The sequence below is a fragment of the Podarcis bocagei genome (assembly GCF_964188305.1).
Source record: "Podarcis bocagei genome assembly, chromosome: 9".
Lineage (NCBI taxonomy): Eukaryota > Metazoa > Chordata > Lepidosauria > Squamata > Lacertidae > Podarcis > Podarcis bocagei.
The window spans coordinates 44,916,015-44,935,941 of NC_138134.1; the positions used below are offsets into that span (position 1 = coordinate 44,916,015).

General features: G+C 40.9%; 1 protein-coding gene and 1 long non-coding RNA gene across 2 annotated transcripts in view; one reads left to right on the top strand and one right to left on the bottom strand.

Moving 5' to 3' along the window:
• The window catches only part of LOC308595262, a 50,282-nt gene extending 42,061 nt beyond the window's left edge, over window positions 1-8,221 (bottom strand). Inside the window, exon 1 of the long non-coding RNA XR_014011961.1 lies at window positions 8,061-8,221. This is a non-coding gene — a long non-coding RNA (uncharacterized lncRNA). The remainder of the gene's footprint in view (window positions 1-8,060) is intronic.
• Window positions 1-19,927, top strand: part of SLC7A11 (solute carrier family 7 member 11) — a 106,967-nt gene that overhangs the window by 9,076 nt on the left and 77,964 nt on the right. The window lies entirely within an intron of this gene.

The window sequence follows — 19,927 nt, forward strand, 5'->3', positions numbered from 1 at the left end:
TCCCCTCAACCCAACTCCGCAGTTGGCAGAGAAAACTACACTCTTTCATCTTCTCACATAAAAAACCAAGAATAAGCCCCAAATACCTGCACCTCCCCAACTCAGAAGGAGGATGGGGAATCCCCAACATAGAAGCATATTACATTGCCAACCAAATGCGCCATATAATCCCATATATACTAGAAGATTAGACAAAACAATGGGTACACATAGAGAGGGACACAATTGAAAATACCTGCACCACAACATACCCACTCCTCCCAAACAAACTAAAGAAAATTCCCACAACACTTAACAGGTACACACAGGCCATGCTCAAAGCATGGAAAACACAAATAGGCAAACTATCCCCAACCCCATCCCCACTAATCCCCCTGGCGTACCACCCATTATTCCACCATGCAGCACAAAACCTCCAGATAAAAACCTGGCGAACCAAAGGCTTATATCATCTAATAGGCTTTTATAAAAATAACAAACCCTTGTCAACACAAGAAATACAAGACAAACTAGAAGACACCCAAATGCCCTGGTTAACACAACACCAACTACATGTCCTCTTAAACAACCCAACAGTAAAATCAACAGCAACTAGGCCCCTGACAACCTTCGAAAACCTCCTCCTAACAACAAAGGGAAACGGTAAAGGGACGCAAATCCCCTAGACCAGTGTTCCCCAACCTTGGGCCTCCATCATCCCTCGCTAGCAAGACCAGTGGTCAAGGATGATGGGCATTGTAGTCCAAAAGCAGCTGGAGGCCCAAGGTTGGGGAACACTGCCTTAGACGCAATCAAAAAACAATGGGAGAATGACATAGGCTATGAGATTAACCCCACTCAATGGACCAGGATGTAGCCTAAACCACCCTTTAAATCCATATCAACGAAAAGAAAAGAACTCACACTGAAACTCACCTACAGGTGGTACCTAACACCAAGGAAACTAGCGCTAATACACCCTGGAACCTCACCAAAATGCTGGAGAGGGTGCACCTCCACAGGCACATACCTCCACATGTGGTGGGAGTGTCCCAAAATCCAACTATTCTGGACAACAGCCATACAAGAAATATGTAAAATAACTAAGCAAGTATTAGACTTCACCCCAGAATTGGCCCTACTAAACATCTTCCAAGGCAACAATGCCCAGTTACACCACAAAGAACTCATAACCCACCTACTTTCAGCAGCCAGAAACACCATAACCAGACACTGGAGAGACCTGTCAGGAGTAAGCATGGACCAATGGTACCAAATAGTATGGGAAACAGCCCTACTAGAAAAATTAACTAATAAACTGAAACTGACACGGGGACAAACAGAAGAAGACACCTTCACCCCGGTATGGCTCCCCTTTATCACATACACAGCCCAACAGGACAATGACAATAATCCACCAACAGCATACAAATCAATATGGCTAACCTGATCCAAAACACCCACCCACCTCACTCACACACGAAAACAAAGATCACCACAGCCAATCACAAACAAACAATCACACCCTAGGCCAACCCCAACCTCTCTCACCACCAAAGGAACAAAAGTGAACAACACAAGCATGCTGACACCAAACTTTACATACATTAAGCATAATAGAAACACCGCTACCCGACCCCACCCCCATCCATCTCCCCTCCCTCCACCCCTTTCTTTTTTTTCTTTCTTTTTCTTCTCCCCCTAATGCCTCAACAAATGAAACGGATTTGTAAAAATGTTACATGGAAAAAACAACAACGAGGCATTACACTTACACTGTAAAACAAGAAAACCCTTAATATTTTTTTTTTAAAAAACCACACTATTAAGCCTAGATAGGCATTGTCTTCCAGAATGGACAGTCTGATAGTTCCAGCGCTGTTCAGAAATATCTTTTTGTCTGCTGTTGCAAGCTGGCTGGGAGGTGGTTGCATTTATTTTTAAGAAAGTTAATTAAATTTAATACATGTGGGGGGCAGTGAAGAATAATGGTAATTTATTAAAGGAGACTTGGTTTTTGAGCAGGGTTCTAGGTGGGAAATAAATGGAGAGTAAATTAACTAAAGAGGGATGACTGGGTCATCTGGACGTGGGGTGATCTCGAAGTGTGGTCCCAAGTAACTGAGGCATTTATTTTATTTGGGGTAATTTTGATTTGAATGGCAAATTAATTTGCTTGCCTTCAGTGAGATTTAAATAAGTTCTCTAGTAATTGGTTCTAGAATTCTATCTCTACATAAATATTGCCTAATTCCAGTGTTATGCGAATCTGTGTCCTCATTTGTCTTCTATTTTTGGTCATGTGTACGTGGCCATCCTGAACACAGCCCAAGGCATAATGTTTCTGCAGCTCCCAGCCTGCCTTCATATGGTTTGTGGCCAGTGATGCAAAACAACAACAACAACAACAACAATTTTATTATTTGTCCTCCGCCTATCTGACTGGGTTACCCCAGCCAAAAGAACTAGTATCTGTAACAGATGATGAGATACTTTGAGCATGTGTCAATTAAGGTGTCACGTGAAGGTAACAAAATAAGGAATTACTGTTCAAGACATCTAGAGATTGGTCTGCCAGTTGTCAAATCCTGATCCTTACTATAGGAGAAGTAACTTCCAAGGGACTATAGCACCTGAATGAACTGAAGGTATTTCCAGTTATAATTAAAACAGAGATACAGTGGGAGCTCGGGTTACATACGCTTCAGGTTACATATGCTTCAGGTTACAGACTCTGTTAACCCAGAAATAGTGCTTCACGTTAAGAGCTTTGCTTCAGGATGAGAACAGAAATCGTGCTCCTGCAGCACAGCGGCAGCAGGAGGCCCCATTAGCTAAAGTGGTGCTTCAGGTTAAGAACAGTTTCAGGTTAAGTACGGACCTCCGGAATGAATTAAGTACTTAACCTGAGGTACCACTGTACTTAATTCAGAGAGAGAGAGAGAGAGAGAGAGAGAGAGAGAGAGAGAGAGAGAGATCACAATGTTTTGCAATTTGTTATTGTTAACTCTAGTGCCTGAATGTAGAGCACCCTTGAGCACTTAGTTTCAGACCTGACTAGATGACAATTTGGTTCTGAATTCCAGAATTATCCGCTTCTTGGCAGAAAGCTCTGCAGACTCTGGCAAAGATCAGAATGCATGCAGAAAGCTGAATCCCCTCCCTTCTCTTGTTGGCTAGAGCTGAGGCCAGGTGCGAATGGTCTAACTCAGTTACATATTGTCGTCAATCCATGCCTTGGGATTGTACTTAGTGAGGCTTGGTATCCTGTCACATGACAGAAAGAAAACTTTGAAGGCACTGAGCAGGTTTTGCTAAGTCTGGTATGGATCTAATGAGAAAATCTGGTTCAAAGATGATCTGGAGCCTATTGGATCCCACCCACCCTCAAACATCTAGCAAAGAAGACCTCCTTTTCTTCATGCACTCTGGAAGAAATGTACTGGTAGCAGCTCCATGTTATTCTGCAATTTCAAAATTTCACCACAATGACACCTTTCCTGCCCCAAAACTTTTTGCTTTTGCTGGACCTCATTTATACAAGTACCACTTAAGGACAGAAAGGTGCACCCTACCAGATGCTGGCATGACAAATAGACAAAAGCTGGGGAACTGACTTCAATAAAAAATAAAAATAAAATAAAATATATGATTGCCTCCTCTCCCATTTAACAGGTAATGTTTGTCCAAGTCTTTTAATATCATGAGACTGTCTTGGGTCATGGGTTGCAGAACAATTATGGTGATAAATGTTAATAGTCCATTTAACTGCAATTAAAATTTTCTGTGTCATAAACTTTAAATTAAAAGCTAATGCCCCCTCTTCCATCACTTTCCATAGCTGTTCTACTACTGTTGCATTTGCCAAAATAGGTTTTGCTGAGGTGTGCATTGTGGGTTGGTGGCACAGTGCTGTGTTTTCATGTGTTGCCTACAATGTCTTATTAGCTTTGAAAGAAGGTGGTCTCTATGCATGTGTGGGGCATGACCTTGATTAAGAGCCAGATGCCAGAACAGCCTGGCTGGCTCTAATAAAACCAGTGAACCATATAAGTAGCTAGATCTGAGGTTAATTTTTTTCTGATGTTTTTAAACCATTGAAAGGTATTGCAATTAATTTCACATCTCCCTAAAGTGAATTTACTAGAAACCTGCATACATTCCAGGATCCAAAACACTGAATGGGTTGTTTGTGTTCAGTATGGCTTCAGGGGATTCCCTTTTGACCAACTTACCCACAGAAGCCACTTGAGACTCCAGTGACAAGTTGGAATGCAGGAGTAATCCCAGTCCTGTTACTTCAGGGGAAGTGCCACTCCTCCCAGAACAGGCTGCACACCTAATTTCTAGACACAGAAGCAACCCACCCACACCACTTCCATCTTATCAGGATTCAGCCTCAGTTTATTGGCCCCTATTCAGTCCATCACTACCTCCGGACATCTATCCAACAACATCACAGGTTCCTTGATTCCTATTCAATGGAGATAGAGAGCTTGGTGTCATCAACGTACTGATGACACCATGATTCAGATCTTTGAGTGACAGTTCCCAACAGATTCATGTGGATGTTAAATAGTGTAGGAGGCAGAATAGACCCTTGTGGGATGCCCCAGCCCCAAAGCCATGGAGCCAATCAACAATTTCCTAGCAGTTTCCAACAATTTCCAACATTTTTTTTCTGGCAGCGACCTTGCAGGTAGGAGTGGAAACTGTAATGTGGTATATCCAACTCCTACCTTCTTGCCTTACTCCAGAAGAACACCATGGTCAATAGTGTCAAAAGCTACTTTGGTCAAGCCTTTGCAGATGACTTGGTTTTGACATTACAGGAGCCAGAATCTAGTACGAAAAGGGTGTTAGAACTGATTCAAGAATTTGGTCGGGTGGCGGGATTTAAATTAAATAAGCAGAAAACTAAGGTTTTGGAAAAAAAATTGACAACTTTAGAAAAAGAAAGGTTTCAGAAGGAGACAGACTTAAATGTGGTTAAAAAGGTGAAATACCTAGGGGTTAATATGACGGCTAAAAATTTGAATCTATTTAAAGATAATTATGAAAAATGTTGGTCAGAAATCAAAAGGACTTAGAAATTTGGTCAAAACTGAAGCTTTCCTTGTTGGGTCGAATTGCTGCTATAAAGATGAATGTATTGCCAAAAATGTTATTCTTGTTTCAGACCTTGCAGATTGTGGACAAGATGGAATGTTTTAAGAGGTGGCAGAGAGATATCTCAAGGTTTGTCTGGCAGGGCAAAAAGCCCAGAATAAAATTTAAAATATTAATTGATGCTAAAGAAAGAGGGGGGTTTGCCCTGCCAGACATGAAATTGTATTATGAATCAGCAGCTCTCTGCTGGATGAAAGATTGGCTACTTTTAGAGAACACTGACATCTTGGATCTGGAAGGGTTTAACAATGTATTTGGGTGGCATGCATATTTGTGGTACGACAAGGTCAAAGCTCATAAAGCTTTCAAGAACCATATTGTCAGGAAGGCAGTGTTTAATGTCTGGACAAGATATAAAGACTTATTAGAAAGTAAGACCCCAAGGTGGTTGTCACCAATGGAAGCTAAGGCTCAGAAAAGACTCAATATGGAGGCCAACTGGCCAAAATATTGTGAGATAGTAGAAAAAGATGGAGACACATGGAAATTGCAGAGTTTTGAGAAATTGAAGGACAAAGTGCGAGATTGGTTACATTATGGTCAGATTAGGGAGGTTTTTAATAAGGACAAAAAAACAGGCTTCCAGGTGGAAAAATCGAAACTAGAAACAGAACTGTTAGAACCAAAAACTAAGATACTTTCAAGAATGTACAACTTGCTGTTAAAATGGAATACCCAGGATGAAACGGTTAAATCAGCTATGATTAAATGGGCACAAGACATTGGCTATAATAATATGTTTGCTGACTGGGAACGGTTATGGACCACCAGTGTGAAATTCACGGCATGTAATGCCTTGAAAGAAAATATTATGAAAATGATATACAGGTGGTACATGACCCCAGTCAAGCTTTCAAAAATATATCATTTGCCAGACAATAAGTGTTGGAAGTGTAAAGAGACTGAAGGAACATTCTTCCACCTTTGGTGGACGTGCCCAAAGGTTAAGGCCTTCTGGGAAATGATCTATAATGAACTAAAAAAGGTATTCAAATATACCTTCCTTAAGAAACCAGAGGCTTTCCTTTTGGGCATTGTCGGTCAAATGGTGTCAAAGAAGGATAGAACTTTCTTTATGTATGCGACAACAGCAGCAAGAATACTCATCGCAAAGTATTGGAAGACAGAAGATTTGCCCACCCTGGAAGAATGGCAGACGCAGCTGATAGACTACATGGAATTGGCAGAAATGACTGGCAGAATCCGAGACCTGGGAGAAGAGATAGTGGAAGAGGACTGGAAGAAATTTAAGGACTATTTGCAAAAGCATTGTAAATTGTATGAATGTTAGAATGATGCAGGATATAAAGATAATTTGGCATTAGTGACATATTTGATAGAAATAAGCAAAATTGGTTTATAAGAACAGAGGTAAAATTTGAACAATATTATGTCAAGCTCTAATAATTGATAAAAAAGGGGAAAAATTGGAGACATAATAGTTGAAATATATAATATAAAATAAGATTTGAAAGAAGGTGAAGTATTGCTGAACAAGATTTTCTAAATGGGAACACAGAAAAGGGAGATGCGAGGGAGTCAAGAAAGAAGGTTATGGAAATAGCATCTGAGAAACTGAACCTTTTCTCTTTTTTGTATCTCTATTTTATGCTCTGTTTATTCTTTTTTTTGTTTTTCTTTTGTAAGCTTTGTATGTTTTTCCTGTCTTTTTTTGGTTTTCTTTTCTATTGATTGTAATGGTACTCCCCCCCCCCCCTTTTTGGTTGTGAAGATGAAGTTTGGTGTATTGTTTAAAATCTTTAATAAATATTTTATATATATATATAAAAAGCTACTGAGAGGTCAAGGAGAACCAACAGGGTCTCATTTCCCTGTCTCTCTCCTGATAGTGGCCATTAGGACGGCAAATGCTGTTTTGGTGCCCAAACCTAAAGGTGCTATGTTGCCACCTAACTATTTTATTTTATTTTATTTGTATACCCAAAGGTCTCACTATTTCCCCAAATTAAGGGGAAGCTTCAGGAACAGCCTCTGATGCCACACAAAGAAGTTGCAGTCAGAGTATTTTTTCAAACAAATGATCAGAAAGTCAATCATTATTTCACTTTGAGACTGCTCATGCATCGGTGCCAAATGCCATGTGAACTAATTTTGCATCTGATCTTCCCATTTTCACCACCCAGTCAAATGGAAAGCCACCTCCAGAGCATCTTTCCAGGACTAGATCTTATTGTTCATATTGCCCATCTGCATGCAAGTAGTTTCAGTAAATAAACAGCAGTGTCAGCAGCAGGAAGTGAGAAAGTGTTGTTGCAGGGAGGGTTTTCAGGGAAGGGGTTATTGCTTCTTTCCTTTTCCGGTAATTGCTGTTCTAGGGAAAAAACTACACAGAACGTTTATTTCTTCTTACAACCAAGGGCATCAGATCAGGAAAACAATTGCTCCTTTCCAGTGGTGTGGAGAGAATTTCATATGGCAAGAAGAGGGGTATCCAATATTTGTAGGGGCTTCTGCAAACATGTTAATTCAGAATACATCCTGATTTCATTGCACAATGTTTTTGCAGGGGTTAGACTATGCTTAGTTTTTACTGAGAATTCATTCTGATTTGTTTACAGGGTGGTTATACAACAAGGAGCATTTATCCTGCATCCATCCAGATTTGCTTGCGGGATATCTACATTTTTTACTATTAATTTTTCATTCATCCCATGCTTTTTTCAGTGCATTTCCCCATCACTTTCCTAACTGCAAAAAGTCATTTTTTAAAAACTGGATTTGTTGCACTAGGGCAACAGAGCACTTCAATCCACTCTCATTGTGCAAACCTTAAGTTCTGGCATGCATCTGAATTCCATGTACAGAATAGAGACAGTCTGGGTCATTCACATTGGGAATTTGAGTGGGGAGGATTCTGATATCTTTATACTGGACATTGTTTTCCAACACACCTGGGAATCTCTGTGCTGAGGAAAAATGTATAACCTGTAATGATGTGATGAGAAACCTGTGGTCCTCCAGCTCCCATCAGCTCCATCCAGCATAGTCAATGGTCCCTCAGGAAGGTTGGGCAATGCGGTTCAACATCTGGAGAGCCTCAGGTTCTCCATCTCCATTGTATTATACAGAAAACAATATTAAAAAGTCAGGAACACGTTAAAATACAAAGTAATACAACGTGTTGATCCTTGCTTTACTGTCACATATAATCAAATATTTAAAACCAAACAGAGCTAAAATGTTTGAAATGGAAATAACTTTGCACATTGTTTGAGTGAAGGTGATATCCTTAACTGAAGGCAGGAAATGATAAAGGATTCCGTTATGGTTTTAGATTGCAAGCCCTGAAAGGGTAGGGATTGCCTTGTTTTAAGTGAATGTATGTAAAGCCACCCTGGGAGCCTTTCTTGGCGCTAAATAAATAAATAAATAAAAGTGGGGTATTATATCCTGCTGTGCTTGGCCCTATTCAAGCATTATATGGCAAGTTAAAGAAATCTTCACCTAAGCTCATTTATCGGAAACCAACAAAGACTGTTCAGTTTTGTGGCAACAACTTGGCATGCTGTGGGTCCTCCGACATGCCTGATTACTTTATGAAGCTTGTCAACTTCCTGTAAATCTTACCCCCCAGGACTTTATCATGAAGTAGAGCACTGTTGTGGGAGGTGTTTTTCTGTAAAGCAAAGTCATATCTGGCTCCTTTTAGAGGAAGTGTGAGTGCCAATTAACAATGTTGATAAGGGTGATCTTGCAGCAATTGTTTACTTGGAGTTTCATAAAGCTGTTGACTAGAGAGATGGGTGAATTTTGGCTTCTTTCTGTTCCTTGTTTTTCCCATCTACAGTTCAGTTATCCACATTTCTTCATCAGTTTGCAATGTAAAAACCAAACCAAACCAAACCAAACCAAACCAAACCAAACCAAACCAAACCAAACCAAACCAAACCAAAACAAAACAAAACAAAACAAAACAAAACAAAACAAAACACACAGTAGAGTTGGAAGGGACGCTGAGGGATATCTAGCCCAACCCCTGCAATGCAGCAATTTCAACTAGAGCACACTTACCTGAAGGTGTTTCTCCACCCTCATTGTTCAGCCTGGACACTAAGATCCAGCACCAAGGGCCTTCTGGTGGTTCCCTTACTGCGAAAAGAGAACCTACAGTGAACCAGGCAGAGGGCCTTCTTGGTAGTGGCGCCTGCCCTGTGGAACACCCTACCATCAGATGTCAAGGAGATGAGTAACTATATAACCTTTAGAAGACATGGGAGGCAGCCCTGTATAGGAAAGCTTTTTAAGGTTTAATGTTTTATCATGTTTTTATATATGTGGAAGCTGCCCAGAGTGGTTAGGGCAACCCAGTCAGATGGGCGAGGTACAAAAAATAATAATATTATTATTATGGCCAACCAACCTCTGCTTGAAAACCAGCAAGTAAGGACAGTCTACCAGCTCTCATGGGAGTCCATTTCACTGTCAAACAGCTCTTACTGTCAGAAAGTTCTTCCCGACATTTCGTTGGAATCTCCTTTCTTATAACTTGAAGCCATTGGTTTGGGTCCTAGTCTCCAAAGCAGGGGGAAACAGCTTGCTCCATCCTGTATGTGACAGCCCTTTAGATATCTGAAGGTGTCTGCCCTCTCTCCTCTCAGTCTCCTCTTTACCAGGCTAAACACCCAACTTCTCCAACTGTTCCTCATAAAGCTTGGTTGGGAATTGCTTCCTTCATGCAGGCTTCCTATGGGCATCTATGGGAAGAACAGGTTGCTGGAACAGATGAACCTTTAGTCTGATCTGATTAGCTCTTCTTATTTTATTAACTTGAATTAATGTGTCATTTGTGAAGTAAGGCATAAGAATTTGGCATTAAGGAGGATTTAGGGGCATCCTCTTTCTTGTGGTTATTTCTGAAATACCATTGCTTACTATGGGCATGTTTGGAAGCTTTTTGGCCAGAACTTATAGTTACACAAACAATTTTGTCTGATCACTTCCACCAAAGAAATGAAGGCCACCAGGAGATACCAATGCTTGGCTTCCGGTCCCGCCTGCCTTAATGGAGGCAGCCCCCATGATAGCGGGGGATCACCGGCAAATGAAAAACAAGGATGACAGAGGGTAAATCATCCTTGCAAATTCCTCCCAGGGACAGGCGGAATGGGCTTCACTCACAGTTCATCTTGGTACCTAGCTCTCGCTCTGGCATGGAATGTGGGAGGCAGGTAGGCGCTGAGTAGAAAAACAATTTGCATGGCGAAAACCCTCCTACGCCACCATTAAGAAGTAAAGGTTCTCCTTTTAATTGGATTTTTAATTGGCTTTAATATACCGTCGTGTGATGGAAAAGGTTTGCAACAATATACTGCGGAACATATTGGCTACATGAATCAAAGGTTTGAATTGAGATAAGATTTTCTTCAGCGTGAGAGTCAGTTGGGGAGAGGGAAGGCCATTTTATTTTATTTTAAGTTTCATTTATATATTTATGGTTCAGCAACCCCTCTCTGGAATGCAAGACAAAAAAATATTTACAAGTGAGGAAGGGATGTTGGAGTAATATTAACACGCAAAAATGGAAACTGCTTGTGATCTGAAATGAAAAAAGGAGGGGGAAGGGGAAGCTCAAGTATGACTATGTTGGAAAGACAGAGTGGAAAGACAGAGTAATTCCCCTCACCTCCGTTTAAATACATTCCGAGACTGAGATTTGTTTGTGCTACTGACGGAATGTAATCTAAGATAAGGTTTAATTGAGCCATAAATCTCTAGCTGGAATTAAAAGAATTTTGGGGCTGTGATAAGAATGCTGCAGAGATTCTGCGAGTTGGAAAGGAGTGTTAAATCATCAGCGAGTTTGAAAATTATCTATCTTTTCCTAGGCTAAGGGGAGAATGACAAAGATTTGCTAAATGTTTTACTAGTGAGACAGAATGGTTTCTAACAGACTGTCGCCTGTTCCGAGACACAGATGCAAGGGACAGAGAGATAAGACTTCTGAGAAACTTCAAGATTCAGTTCCGCCCCAAGCTATTATGGGAAAAAACAATAGCAGGGAAGTGAAAGAGACAACACCATATATGGACAGGACGAATCTCCATGGATATAACAGTTTTCACACACAAGGCAAAATAAAGTTACAGGTAGGTAGCCGTGTTGGTCTGCCATAGTCAAAATAAAAAAATTCCTTCCAGTAGCACCTTAAAGACCAACTAAGTTAGTTCTTGTGCATGCACACGAAAGCTCATACCAAGAACTAACTTAGTTGGTCTTTAAGGTGCTACTGGAAGGAATTTTTTTATTTTGACTAAGGCAAAATAAAGATTTGAGTTTGAGTTCCTCGCTTGAAGCTTTATAAATTTATATATTATAACATCACAAATGGAAATCATTAATTATGTAGTTGTTGACTAAGGGATTATTATTATAACTGAAATGTAACTGATATTAATTAAGATTATGGAACACAGTGATATAAGATCGGAAATGCACCCAAACCACCATGTGGGGAGCCACTTTAACTAAGATGTATTAATTGGAAGTTGAATGGCATTTTGATAATTGTATAATTTGGGAATTAATTGGTCATTGTTATAATTTGGCTAATATTGGGAGCATATTGTAAAACTAATTTTTAAAATTACAAAAAAAGAAGGAAATAGCAATGCTTGGCTAAAAATGCACCCTGCAATTAGCAGTTACTCCACAATCCACCGTCCTAATCATGCTAGGTATATCCTGTTCCTGATACAAAGAAATCCCTTTGTTTCTAAAGGAAGAACTTTTCTCTGATCACCCAGATTGCTTATGTTATGAAACCAAGTAATCATTATGATAACAAAAGCTCCATTTAGTTTCTGAAAGAATAAAAAATTCAATAGGCAGTGTGCGGGCACACACACACACACAATGTGTATATTTACACAGAGACACAATAAGGCTGCCTAAATAAAGCAACGGAGCCCTTAGGCATCTCAAACTAACTTATTTGCTGCAGCAGGAACTTTTGTAGGAAACATCTTGCCTTACTAGACACAGGCTGTTTGGACGGACACACATACAGCTACTTTTTCTGCCATAACATTTAACATATTTTTCTGCATTTGCCCTAATTTATGCTCAGCTTCTTCTGCAAGTAAGAATTCCCCCACCCCCTTGAGTCTTAGGATTGGTTGCTGATATAATTCAAGTGTTTTGACATATTGAGGGGGAGAAAAGGCCCATCATCTCTTTGGCTCCTTTGTTGTGAGTTCTTTTGTTCCCTGCAACCAGCCCTCATACACTCAAGATGGATGTCTGTAGGTGGAGGTGTAGCTTGAAGAGAAGTGCAGGGGAGATTGAATTTGTTCAGTGCCTGAGCATCTCTGATAAGGCCATCATTTGCTTCTCTCGTGGAGACAATCTGTCAGTTGTCTGATGCAGACCTTGCTCAGGGCCTGGCTCCTGCCACCCATGGAGAATACACACAATTACTAGGTAAATGCTTTGATACTTCAACCCTTTGGCGTTTCTAGACTGGGAAAAGGAGCCATCAGGGAACTCTGTCCTTCTGTTGCATCTTTCATGTTTTGTCTCTTTTCTGCCTCACATATTTGGCTAAAGACACACGGCACATCTTGTACTCTAAGGTGAATCTCCCCCTCTAGAAAACATTTATTTCAGTTAAACCCCTCAGCCTGTACCTAAATTGCTCTGATTAACAATATAGCCATTTCCTCACAGGGAAATCATCTTCTTCCCTCTCTTCCCTTGCTTCTTCCTATTTCTTTTTCTCCTGGTGGCCGGATGAGAGGAAGTTAATTTTCACTTGAATGATTTTGGGATCATGCTGAAGGAGCATGGAGCAACATCACTAGCTGCAAAGCCATTGGTTATCTTGTCCATATGCCTTCAATCCCTCCTAATGATGCTGGGAGTTTAGCAATCGCTGGTGCCAGTTCCATTTTACTGCAGTCCAGATGGAAGCTTAATGCTAATAGTGAGGAGGATTTGAATGGGAATCAAGGTTATTCATGACCTGCCCTGCCCCTTCCTGTGGAACCCTATGGATTTTTGCCATGTGAACCAGACTTCTCTCCCATTCATCCATCACCCTGCTCCGTTTATCCCTTCCATAGAACAATGGCTCAAATTAGTTTACACAGATGTGTGCTTGCGAAAGCCCCTTTGAGCTCTGCCACATTTGGGTCATGCAGCTTGAAGTTTACAGCTTCACAGACTTTTTTTTTAAAAAAATGGGCATCTACTAGGATGAAAGACAACACAGAAGGAATAAATGAAACGTGGAATAATTAGTGCTTTTTGTTGCTGGTTTGTTGTTTATGTTGAGATAAATATTTGATTTCCAGCATTTTAAAATATTCATCATACTGCATAAAAATGGTGAAGAGCATAACAAAATACCCAAGTCATGAATATTAAGCTTTGGCATTGGCAATATTTCATTGCTTTGGTGAACAGCTACTAAATTTAGAAAACGGAACAGCAAAAAGGAATTAGCCGTTTAAGAATCACTAGATAACTCTTCGTTATTCGGGAAGATGAGGAGGTAGATTTACATTTTATGCAGCAAAAATGCTTGCTGCTTGTGTAGTGGGATCTGCTGAAGTGAACACCACACAATGTGAAGGGGGAGATGTTTGTGCCTGTGGATATAGAACCCATCAGGGAACGATGGGCAATGGCAGCTCCTTGGCATGCAGCTCATTTACCCACATGGATCTTGTCTTCATATTGCATTAATTATCATCACACCCCAAAAGAAATTTGAAACTGTAGTTTTATGAGGCCTTGGGGCTTACAAAAAGAATTCTGACTTTACTATCCTTAGGTAAAGGTAAAGGGACCCTGACCGTTAGGTCCAGTTGCGGACAACTCTGGGGTTGGGGCACTCATCTCACTTTATTGGCCAAGGGAGCCGGCGTGCAGCTTCCGGGTCATGTGGCCAGCATGACTAAGCTGCTTCTGGCAAACCAGAGCAGCGCACAGAAATGCCGTTTACCTTCCCGCCGGAGCAGTACCTATTTATCGACTTGCACTGCATGCTTTCGAACTGCTAGGTTGTCAGGAGCAGGGACCAAGCAACAGGAGCTCACCCCACTGCGGGGATTCGAACTGCTGACCTTCTGATCGGCAACCCCTAGGCTCTGCAGTTTAACCCACAGCGCCACCCAAGTCCCTATCCTTACGAAACTACAATTCACAGGTACATCATAAACCTTACATTGCATTTAAAGAGATTTGCAGTCCAGCCCTAACAATGTAGTCCTATATATACCTCCTTAGAAATAAGTTCCAGGACAGGCTTGCCTCTATTTTTGGTCATCCTGCTCTAATTATGTTCCTGCCTCTTTATGTAATCAATGATCCTGCACCAAATGATATCCTTAAGTGTAGAATAGCAATAATCCCCAAAGGTCAAACAGTAAAGCTTCATTGCATCTGGACTATATTTTTATCCAGGCCTATTATCCCAGCTATGCTTGGTGCCCATTGACTCTAAGCATCAAGGTCAAACACACATACACAAAACCCATCACTTCTGGCAAGCTGGTTTGTGACCCTGTATGTTTCTTACAGCAGAAATGCTATAAGAAGCAGCAGGATCCACTTGCAGTCCTGTCCACCCCCCAAATTTTGTTGCAATGAGCAAAGATGTTCTCTGTCTGTTAGATATTCTGGCCACTAGGCAGCAACAGCAGCGGGTGATGCATTCCTTGGAGAGTGGATCTGCTGGCCCTGTGGATTCTGCCACCAGCCCTGATTCTGGCTTTGTTACCTTGGAAGCTGTTTGACTTCTTTATCCTTTGCCTTGTTCAGTGCTTCACCTAGAACCAGCCAGTTGCTCTGTAGTCTGGACTTACCTCTTTGACCTTTATCCTCTTGGGACCATTTCCCTGATATGTTTTCACTCTATTATATGTGCACCCTAACCCTGAACACCTTCTTGAGATGTCTCTGTAACAACTTGGCCCTATGGAACATGTTCTGCAAATTTACTCATGATCCAAGGTAATCCTGACTACAATGAGCTGTCAGACTTCTTTGAGTGTAAGACTGACATCTTGGACATTCATTAAAAAGGCTGGTTTTCTTCATATCCAATAGAATGCTATCCATATGTATATCTATGTGTATATATGTATGAGAAACTACCAAATCCTGGTCTGATATTTAACCAACAGACCCGTCTCTCTTACAGTACAGTAATTTCTTTTCAACATTACGTAGTAATTTCTTGGATGACCCTTGCATCTTTCCATTTTTCTTGGTATGGTTTCCTTCCATTGCTTGTCCAAAAAATGTGCTTTTTTTCCTGTTGCATTATTAACAGCTGATGCTACTATTCACATAACCTTTTTCCTGACTTCTGTCTTGTTAGTCAGCCATGTTTTTGACCTCCTGCCCTGACTTTTCCAGGAGGGAAATGTCAATGGACAAACTTGTAACCTGTTTTGGTGACCCTTAAAAATGCTGTTGATTTCCTCCCCTCCCCTTGATAATTTTATAGCTGTTGTCGCTTGGCAAAGTGCAGAGAGCGCAAAGGTGAGTATAATTATGGCTAGAGGCAAATCCTTGAGATGCTGAGCAGGGTCATAGCTCTGACTTGAGCTGGAATTTCAAATGAGGAAAATCTAGTAGTAGAAGGAGCAAAAAGGCAGAGACAGGAGGGGTGTGTGTGTGTGTATTCTAAAGAAATATAACAAAATAATCAAACTTTTCTTTAGAAAACGGTTCACGTGTGACAAATAGTATGTGGTTTTTCTAACACCCTGAAAGCTTCACTGAATGTTTAAATTTGTTCTTGTCTAATAGAGGTTTAAATACCCAATGATTATCTGCATTTCTTTTAAGGCTGCTGCCAGTTCACTTGGAATCAAGATCAGAATAATAATTTGAGGATTCTGATGGCTTTGCTTTCCATAACACTTCCCTGGAGTCTGCTTTAAAGATCTTTCATCAATTTTTCTTAGGCAAGAATTTTTTTTTGAGACAGATAACATGTGTGGCTGTTTTAGCAATCCCTTTATGACTCAAAGATTCCCATATATTGCTGTGTGATTGTATCCAACTATCAGAAGTCACAGTATTAGACCTTGTATTGTGGCTGAAGGGAGTCCAAATTAATCAGCATTTCAATGCGGGCTAGAAATATGCAATTGGGGAACTGGCTGATCAGTTCAAATCAAGAAGTCCTGGTCTCTCTTTGGGTCCTTGTTGACATGCTATGTAGAAGGCACATCTTGCAGATCTCCAGTATCCGACATAGCAAGTCTGTGTTGCACTGGCTCCATGGCCAATAGTCTAGACTTCCCCAAGTCTTCATTGCCTGCCCACTTTCTTCTCCCATCTTAATTTTTGTCTTGCTCCTTCTTTCTTTGATTCTCTCCTCATCTGCATTATATATTTAAAGCACTATGATGACACTTTAAACAATCATGGCTTCCCCCAAAGAATCCTGGGAGCTGGAGTTACTGGTAGTTAAGAGTCCTGAGAGTTAAGAGTCCTTTGAGCATCAATACAGCTACCATTTCAATGCTCATTTACATGATATAAAAATCACATCTACATGAAGATAAATATTGCTGTAAAGTGACACCCCAAAACCTTAAAAAAAATATTATTTGATACACACATGCAAAATGGTAGTAAGCTGAATTATAAGAAGACCAAGAAGACAATTACATCCTCGATCCTTCCTATCTTTCAATATAACATTTACCTAATTAACAGTATGGTTTCTGACTTCTTGAAACTTTCATTCATTATGCAGAGTGCTTGAAGTCAATGTACATGGAATTTTTATTTATAAAGAGAGAAGCTGAATATGTATGAGGTTTAGCACTTTGCTTAATGATAAAAACCATAATAATTGCATCCATGCTATTAACAGAAATGCACATTTTCTGTTCTTGTTGCCTTGGGATCAGTTTTTTTAATAAAAAAATTCTTCCTTACACACATATTCACAGACAAATACACTGTAAGCTGGTTGGCTTATCTAATCAGATGGCAAGATTTGAGTTAGAGCAACAATATGATACAAGCTCCTAGACATGAGGCATGCTTTGTGAATGGAACTACATGTTACACATGCCTGTGTTGCGTTCTTCTCTACCGCACTAATATCTCAGAATGCTTAGCCATATCATGATGTGCCATCCTCTTACACTCTCCTATCCCCTCCTGCTGTTTCTAGCAACTGTTATTCAGAAGTATCCTGCATCCTACAGTGGAGGCAGGCCATAGCCATTGTGGCTAGTAGTCATTGATAGCCTTATCCTCCATTAATTTGTATAAGTCTCTTTCAAAGCCATCCAGAATGGTGGTCATCAATGCCACACTATGCACTCTGTAAAGAAACACTTTTGTTGGTCCAAAATCTTCCAACATTCAACTTCATTGGACGAGTTCTAACGTTATGAGAGTCAGAGACAAACTTCTCCCGATCCACTTTCTCCAGGTCACACATACTTTTATACTCTTCTGTCATATAGCTTCTTCTTCACTTTTCCTTCTAAATTAAAAAAGCTCCAAATGCTGTAACTTTCTCTCCACCCTCTTATTTTTATAATGTATGCAAGCTACACCTGTAAAATGAGCAATAACTGGTTTTATTTCCTAGTTTCTGTTTTTAGTCTGGCATCCATCTTGGCAGCACTCCTAATCCTGGATAGCTCGATTGGTTAGAGAGTGGTGCTAATAATGCCAAGGTTGCAGGTTTGATCCCCATATAGGACAGCTGCATATCCCTACATTGCAGGGGGTTGGACTAGATCAGAGCTTTCTAAACTTTTTATGTTGATGACACACTTTTTAGATGTGCATCATTTCGCAACAGTAATTCAGTTTTACTAGCAAACCAGCCCTGGAAGGAGTGCTGGGAGCTCGGCACACCTATACACTGCAGCTGAGACACTAACATGTCACAACACACAGTTTGGAAAGCTCTGGACTAGATGATCCCTCCCAATGCTATGATTCTGTGATCTGAACACAATTATGCCTCAATTATGCTCAGCTGCAACTTTCCCCTCTAAAAACACTTTTTACCTTTGGCCACTAGGTGGCAACCACATAAACAGATCTTTCCATTTGGGTTGCCCTTTTCTGAACCTTTTCCAACTCCACAATATCCTTTTTTTTTGAGGTTAGGCGATGCAAACCGTATGCAACTTTCATGTGTTTGCATCGAAGGGTTGTACATTAGTACTTAGTATAGTACTAGTACACCACACCCCATGAGTGGTATTCAACATTAGCGATACCACCAGCCGGTCTAGGTATGGCAGGTTTGCACCATCTGTGCATGTAAGAAAGCTTTTAAGTAACATCGCTGCAGAAATTCATCATCTAATCCACTGGGAGGAGGGTAATTCATCATTAAATGTGAACATATAGTTCATGCTGTATTCCTGTTATTCACAGAAAGATTTGACCACTTCTATACATCAGGCGGGACGCGGGTGGCGCTGTGGGTAAAACCTCAGTGCCTAGGACTTGCCAATCGCATGGTCGGTGGTTCGAATCCCAGTGGCGGGGTGCGCTCCTGTCATTCGGTCCCAGCGCCTGCCAACCTAGCAGTTCGAAAGCACCTCCGGGTGCAAGTAGATAAATAGGGACCGCTTACCAGCGGGAAGGTAAACAGCGTTTCGTGTGCTGCACTGGCTCGCCAGATGCAGCTTGTCATGCTGGCCACGTGACCCGGAAGTGTCTGCGGACAGCGCTGGCTCCCGGCCTATAGAGTGAGATGAGCGCACAACCCTAGAGTCTGGCAAGACTGGCCCGTACGGGCAGGGGTACCTTTACCTATACATCAGGCATTGGTTGGCAAATAAGTGTGGAGGAGCAACTATCTAAGGGCTTGACCACACTTCCTCTTGTGGAAATTAAACTCTAGTTCCCATCTGCAGAGTATGCGGGAGACTTACTAGTTTGACTCTTTACTTAGTTCTTTTTTTTCCACCTAGAAAAACCACACAAGACACTCTCAGTTTAAAGTTTAACATTATAACTTTTACTCAGCAGTTGCCGATTAAATATACAATGCAGGTAGGTGATACTAAAACATGTTACATAGATTAAACTATTAGAGACTAACTGATACTGAAGCTGAGGCAAACAACAGCACAACAGAACATATCTGCTTTTCTGTTAAGACTCTTCTACTAACTGCCATAACTCTACCAACAGCCGTAACTGCCACTGGCATATGACATCACAGAGTTCTACAGTTCTTGCAATTAACCTTTTACATAGGCATTTGGGATGCTAACATCCCACACCTCTTGTCCCACTGCTTCCCCCCATGGAAAACTGCTCTTTAGCACCCAATTGGACCAAACTGCAATTCAGGTTTTCTCCAGATTGATGTTTGCTCCAATTTAGCACCTAAGAACAGGTTTTCCCTGGGGAAAAGAGCAGGGCAAGGGGAATCACAGAATCATTGAATTGTAGAGTTGGGAGGGACCCTGTGGGTTATCTAGTCCAACCCCCCCACAATGCAGGAATCTCAATTAAAACCACTCAGACCTGTGCTTTCTAGGCACAGGACAAGCAGAAGTGTGGACCAATCCTGATTTGTCTGGGCACTTCTTCTATCTTTTATATGTGTACATTTTATATTCTTGTCATTTTGCAAAAGCGTGAGCCAATATTTTGTGATGTGCAAAATGGATCATAATGAAAGTTAAGAATTGTGGGGTGATTTGGTTCCAAAGTTTCACTCTAATCTAGAGACCAGAATGCCGAAACGTATTCCATCAAGGCTTTTTGCAAAGTCTAATGACTACATCGTAGCTTTAACCAAACTCTG